Source organism: Panthera uncia (assembly GCF_023721935.1).
Source record: "Panthera uncia isolate 11264 chromosome E2 unlocalized genomic scaffold, Puncia_PCG_1.0 HiC_scaffold_19, whole genome shotgun sequence".
Lineage (NCBI taxonomy): Eukaryota > Metazoa > Chordata > Mammalia > Carnivora > Felidae > Panthera > Panthera uncia.
In genome coordinates, this window is record NW_026057588.1 from 2,028,900 (window position 1) to 2,035,734 (window position 6,835).

Consider the following 6,835-nt stretch of genomic DNA (forward strand, 5'->3'; position numbering starts at 1 on the left):
GCGGGGCTCGAACTCACGGACCGCGAGATCGTGACCTGGCTGAAGTCGGACGCTTAACCGACTGCGCCACCCAGGCGCCCCTAGCAGTGAAGGATTCTATTCAGCACTCATGGATGGTTATATAGGTGCACTGTCTTTGTAGGGTAGTTAGGTTGGAAATGTCCAAATGTAAACTACGTTCATGGGTTGATTCCTCAATCTCCCCTTTGCAATTTACCCATGGAAATAACTGCCCAGCTATGAAAATGTGGGTGTAGGTTCTTTGTTACAGCATGGTGTGTACTAGCAAAATATCAAATGTTCCCCAATAGGAGCAAGTTTAATTATGGTGCAAAAATTAAACGGCATATTGTTGTGTGACAAAATTAGGTTCATAACAACACGGATGATCCCAACTGTATGACATTGTAAACCTTTCCCATGGGAGCTCTGTGGAAAAATGTCACCCACATGTTAACAGTTTGTTATCTGTGGGTGGTGGGATTTTAAGCAATATTTTCTCTTTGTCTTTTCCTAAAGGAGTTTAATTTGTTTACAATAAATGTGTATAATTGGAATTTAAAAGAAAGTTATTTTCATCCAGGAATAGTGTTAAAATAATGAAATCCAAAATTTTCATTGTTCCATGTTACTGGGTGGGAAATAGAATACAGATCATTCATGTGTGTGTAGCCAGAGATACGGTCATTGCTATTAGAGTGGGAGATTGACCTGATAATATACAGGAATGAGTATGTGTGTATGTGAGAGATACAGAGAGATTAAAATTTTTTAAAATGGGGGCCCCTGGGTAGTTCAGTTGGTTAAGCATGTGACTTTGGCTCAGGTCATGATCTCGCGGTTCGTGAGTTTGAGCCCTGTGTTAGGCTCTGTGCTGACAGCTCAGAGCCTGGAGCCTGCTTCACATTCTGTGTCTCCCTCTCTATGCCCCTCCCCTGCTCACCCTCTATCTGTCTGTCTCTCTCTTTCAAAAATAAACATTAAAAAAAATTTTTTTAATGTATCCACAAAGTAACACACCTGCTTCTTAAAAGCTAGCTGTATGGGCCTCAGCAGCCTGGCCAGAATGCAAATGCCCATCTGGTGACCCTGGTGGACCAAGGCTGGCTCTCCACACCATAGACGTAAGCATGGTGAGTTGGTGTGTCCCTCATTTGTGAGAAGTAAAAAAGGTCTCCATCATTGGATGTTCGGGACATAAAAATAACTGACAAAACCAGGATGCAGCTAATATGAATTCAAAACAATCAAACAATCAAGGAAAAAGTACAGCCTTTATAGAAGCCCCCCAAATCCACAACTTAACCAAGTCTCTGAATAAAATTTCCATTCCAGTAAGATATTGACCCTTGATGCCTACACATGATGTTCATAAATATCTACCTGGATAATCTGGTTCACCACTCAGTCCATCCACGCGTCCTGGGATATCCAACTGCAAACACATCTGGCAGCCCAATTATTCTTACCTCCACTGCCATCTGCCTAGGCCACACTGCCATCTTCTCTTTGGAACCAGTGCAGTGGCTTCTCACTGGTCTCCCCATGTCCACTCTTCACTCCTGTGGTCCTTTGTACCCACAAGCAGCCACAGTGAACTTTTCAGAGTACAAACGGGATCACTGTGTTCCTCCTGAGACTTAGGGCCATTTGAAGACTGCAGAGTTCCCAGAACAAGTCATTTCCCAGTTTGTATGTCCGTGTCTGCCTGCCTTCCTGTTCCCCTGCCACAACACTGCTTGGGTCCCACTGGTCCTGCTCAGTTTCCTTGCACATGCTGATGTACTCTGTGAACCCCATTGGATTCACATTCCATTTGGAACCACGGCCCATTTGAATTCCATTTGGAACCACGGTCAACCTGCCATAACCCTTGGGAGGCTGAGGACCCATCCATCCAGTCTTGGGTTAAGTATCACTTCAGAAAGGCCACTCATGACCAACCAGACCCAGCTGGTCCTTCATCCCACTGTGGAACTTCACACCATATGTCAGAGTTTACAAAGATTTGTTTATCTGTTTTTCTGTCTACAGTAGAATACCTACTGAATCCTAACTCCCATCATGCCAGGCCTCTGTGGAGAATGTTCCAGTGATTTTGCATTTCATCCAGATCATGAACAGCCTACAGGACCCCTCACCTGTGATTCTCACTCTGTATATTAGAACCACAGAGGTAGCTTAAAAAAAAAAGTCAATACCAAACTTCTCTTTCCAATTAAGACTAGGAGTATGTGAACAACCTTAGCTCCCAAAGAAACAGAAAAAAAAAAAAAGATACTTTTCTATTGTACCCTAGTGAAGAGAGGTGGGAGCGAGAAAGACTTGAAGATTCCAAAGGGATGTGAACTCTCTACAGGTGAGCACACGGCCGTGCCGGGGATGAATACCTGGTCCAGGTGCAGGTGGCATCAAAGTGGTGGCACTTGATGGGAGCAAGTGCACAAAGGAAGAGAGCAGCAGAGCCTTTGACGGCAGTGGGCAGGGGGGACAGAGCCCCAAACGTGGCTTGGAAAAACCCCAAGTGTAAGAGTGATTTTCTGAGAATTACTTTTCTTGAGAATCCCCTTAGAATTTTGCTGAGTCCTCAGAACAGTGGAATGCTCTGCTCTTAGGTACAAAATCGGCACATTTTTGGCAAACGCGGATCAAGACGCAGAACATTTCCTCAGAAAGTTCTTTCTTGTCCCTTACCAGACAGTTCTTCCATAGAGACCCAAAGCAAGCAGTGATTTCTATCAGCATGGATTGTTTTTGCCAATTCCGGAATTTCCTAAGGCGAGATTATAATCCTGTATTTTGTGCATTTTTGTGTCTGCTGCTTTCCCTTGGCAAAAAATCTTCGAGACTTCTCTATGTTGTTACATGGATCAGGTAATTCTTTTTTGTTGCCGGGTAGTATTTATTCCATTGTATGAACGTAGCACAATTTATCTCTTCTTAGATTGATGGAAATAGGAGACGTTTCCAATTTTGGGTTACTTTGAGTGAAGCTGCTATGAATGTATTTATCACATAGGACATAGGCTTTCATTTCTCTGTCACCTAGAGGTGACATGGCTGGGTTACAGAGTAGACGTATGCTCAGCTTTTTAAGAAACGGTCAGTTCCGGGGCGCCTGGGTGGCGCAGTCGGTTAAGCGTCCGACTTCAGCCAGGTCACGATCTCGCGGTCCGTGAGTTCGAGCCCCGCGTCAGGCTCTGGGCTGATGGCTCGGAGCCTGGAGCCTGTTTCCGATCCTGTGTCTCCCTCTCTCTCTGCCCCTCCCCCGTTCATGCTCTGTCTCTCTCTGGCCCAAAAATAAATAAAAAACGTTGAAAAAAAAAAATTAAAAAAAAAAAAAAAAAAGAAACGGTCAGTTCCACAAAGTGGCTGTCACACTTGGTGCGAGTCCCGGCCCTGTGTTATCAGCATTCCGGCTGCTCCACGTCCTCACCACAATCTGGGATTGTCCGTCGTTTTCATTTTGGCTGCTCCGGTGAGTGTGTAGTGACAGCTCATTCTGGTTTGTGGACCAATGGCAGCTAACCCTTTTTCATGTGCTTATTGACTACTTGGCATTGTTTATTCAAGCCTCTTGCCTATTTTTTGTTAGGTTGTTTGTCTTTATTATTGAGTGATAGTAGTTGTGTATATGTTCTGGATACAAGTCCTTTGTTAAATGTGTATGTTACGAATATAACCAAAATTTTAGCAAACTGAATCCAGTAATATAATAATAAAATAATGGAAATAAGTCTTGGGGCAGGGCACCTGGGTGGCTTAGTCTGTTAAGCATCTGACTTTGGTCAGGTCATAATCTCACGGTTCCTGAGTTTGAGCCCTGCGTTGGGCTCTATGCTGTCAGTGTAGAGCCCTCTTTGGATCCTCTGTCTCCCTTTCTTTCTGCCCCTCCCCTGCACTCTCTCTCTCTCAAAAATAAACATTAAAAAAAAAAAGTCTTGGGACCCCTGGGTGGCTCAGTCAGTTGAGTGTCTGACTTCGGCTCAGGTAATAATCTCATGTTTCATCAGCTTGAGCCCCACATCAGGCTTTAGTTAGCAGAAGTCCTGTTTCGGATTCTCTGTCTCCCTCTCTGCCCCTCCCCTGCGTGCACACATGCTCTCTCTCAAAGATAAGTAAATGAACACTGAAGAAAAAAAAAAGAGGGGAGCCTGCGTGCCTAAGTCAGTTAAGCGTCCGACTTCAGGTAATGATCTCATGGTTTGTGAGTTCAGGCTCTGCGTTGGGCTCTGTGCTGACAGCTGAGAGCCTGGAGCCTGCTTCAGATTCTGTGTCTCCCTCTCTCTCTGTCCCTCCCCCACTCATGTTCTGTCTCTGTCTCTCAAAAATGAACAAATGTTAAAAAAAGTAAAATTAAAAAAATTTAAAAAAGAAAAAAGTCATGACCATGTGGGGTTATCTTAAGAATTCAGGGTTGATTTAATTAAAATCAATAAATATACTTCACTATATTAACAAGCTAAAAAAAAAAGTGCATGATTATCTCAATACATGCAGAAAAACTGACAAAATCCAACAATCATTCCTGATTTAAAAGACAGGGGTGCCTGAGTGGCTCAGTCGGTTAAGTGTCTGACTTCAACTCAGGTCATGATCTCGCAGTTTGTGGGTTCGAGTCCTGTGTCGGGCTCTGTGCTGACAGCTCAGAGCTTGGAGCCTGCTTCGGATTCTGTGTCTCCTTCTCTCTCTGCCCCTTCCCCTGTACTTATGCTCTATCTCTCTATGTCTCTGAAAAATGAATAGACCTTAAAAAAAAATTAAACTAAAAAAAATTTTTAATGTTTATTTCTGAGACAGAGACAGAGCATGAGTGGGGGAGGGGCAGAGAGAGAGGGAGACACAGAATCCGAAGCAGCCTCCAGGCTCTGAGCTGTCAGCACAGTCCGACGCCGGGCTCGAACCCACAAACCGTGAGATCATGACCTGAGCCCACGTCGGTCGCTCAACCGACTGAGCCACCCAGGCACCTCTAAAATTAAAAAAATTTTAAAACAAAACACAACTCTCACCAAACTTGGAATAGAAGGCAATATCCTCAACCTGACAAAGGACATCTACATCCACAGGTAATATCATACCTCTTGGTAAAAAACTGAATCTTTATCCCTAAGATTAGAACAGGGCAAGGATGTCTGTTCTCACCAGTTCTAGTCAACATTATAATGGAGGTTCTGGCCAAGGCAATTGGCAAGAAAAAAGAATAAAAGGAGTCTAGATTGGAAAATACATTTTAAAAAATCCTTCTTTGTGTCAAAAGACATCATAAAGTAAAAGGTAAGTCACAACTTGGAAAGCATATATTCCTAATAAAAGATTAGTGTTAAATTTATGTAAAGAACTTCTACAAACCAGTAAGAAAAAGACAACCCTAGAGAAAAATGCATGGAAGAAGTGGGAACTTAATTCAGGGAGAGAAAACACAAATGCTTGAAACTATGAAAAGATGCTGAACCTCACCAACAAGAGAACAGCAAACATATCACGATGAAATACCATTTCCTACCCATGAATCTGGCAAAAATTTTAAAAAGTGACACTACGAAGCATTGGTGAGTATGTGGAACAAGTGGAACTCTAACCGTTGCCAGTGGGCATATGAAAAGGTGAAATCCTGGGGCACCTGGGTGGCTCAGTGAGTTAAGCATCAGACTTCAGCTCAGGTCATGATCTAATGTTTCATGGATTCAGGCCCCATGTCAGGCACTGTGCTGACAGCTCAGAGCCTGGAGCCTGCTCTGGATTCTGTGTCTCTCTGCCCATCCCCTGCTTGCACCCTCTCTTTCTCTCAAAAATAAACATTAAAAAAATTTTTAAAAGACAAGGTGAAATCATTTTGGAAACAAGGTGACCTATCTATCAATGTTGGACATAAATATTCATGCCCTCAGTACCGCTCTAAGGGGTACCCCAGAGAAACCCTGCATGTGTCCATAAGGAGACCTGTATATGAATGTTCATAGCAACATCATTTATAGTAGCTGGAAGCCTTTTGCTTGCAGTGCTCTTGTCCCCACCCCACCCCCCATATCTATATGGCTGGTTTTCCCCCTGACTTTAGGGCTTTACTTGCAGATTACCTTCTCAGTGGGGCCTTCCCTAAGCCTTCAACTTAAAATCCCAACCATTCTCTCCAGCATTCCTTGCCCCCCTTCCCTACTTGGCCCTTAACAGTTATCCCCATCTGATGTGTTATATATTTTACTTATTTTACTGTTGCACATTCTCCTGTAGAATGTGAGCTCCATGAAGGCAGAGGTTTTGTGATTTTTATCCACGGCTTTATTTCCAGTTCCTTGCATAGTAGGTTCTTTAATGAATATTTAATGAACGAACCTAAGTGTCCATCAAAAATAGATGGGATAGGGGTACGTGGGTGGCTCAGTTGGTTAAGTGTCCAACTTCAGCTCAGGTCATGATATCATGGTTCACGAGTTCGAGCCCCACATCAGGCTCTGTGCTGACAACTCAGAGTCTGGATGGAGCCTGCTTGGGATTCTGTGTCTCCCTCTCTCTCTGCCCCTCCCCCGCTCACACTTGGTCTCTCCTTCTCAAAAATAAATATTAAAAAAAAAAAAAAGATGGGATAAACAAGTTGTGGTACACTCCTTCAAAAGGAAATTAGATAGCAGTGAAAATAAATGAAATAGAGCCTCACATATCAAAAAGGAAAAATCTTGCAATGGTAAACACACAGAGCAAAAAATTTAAGTTACAGATAAAATCTTGTATTGATATATTTATATGAATGCAAAAAATGCACAGTAAATGTTTTGTATTGCTCTGGGATACACATATGTTGTAAAGTTTCAGAAACAATAATCCACATCTCATT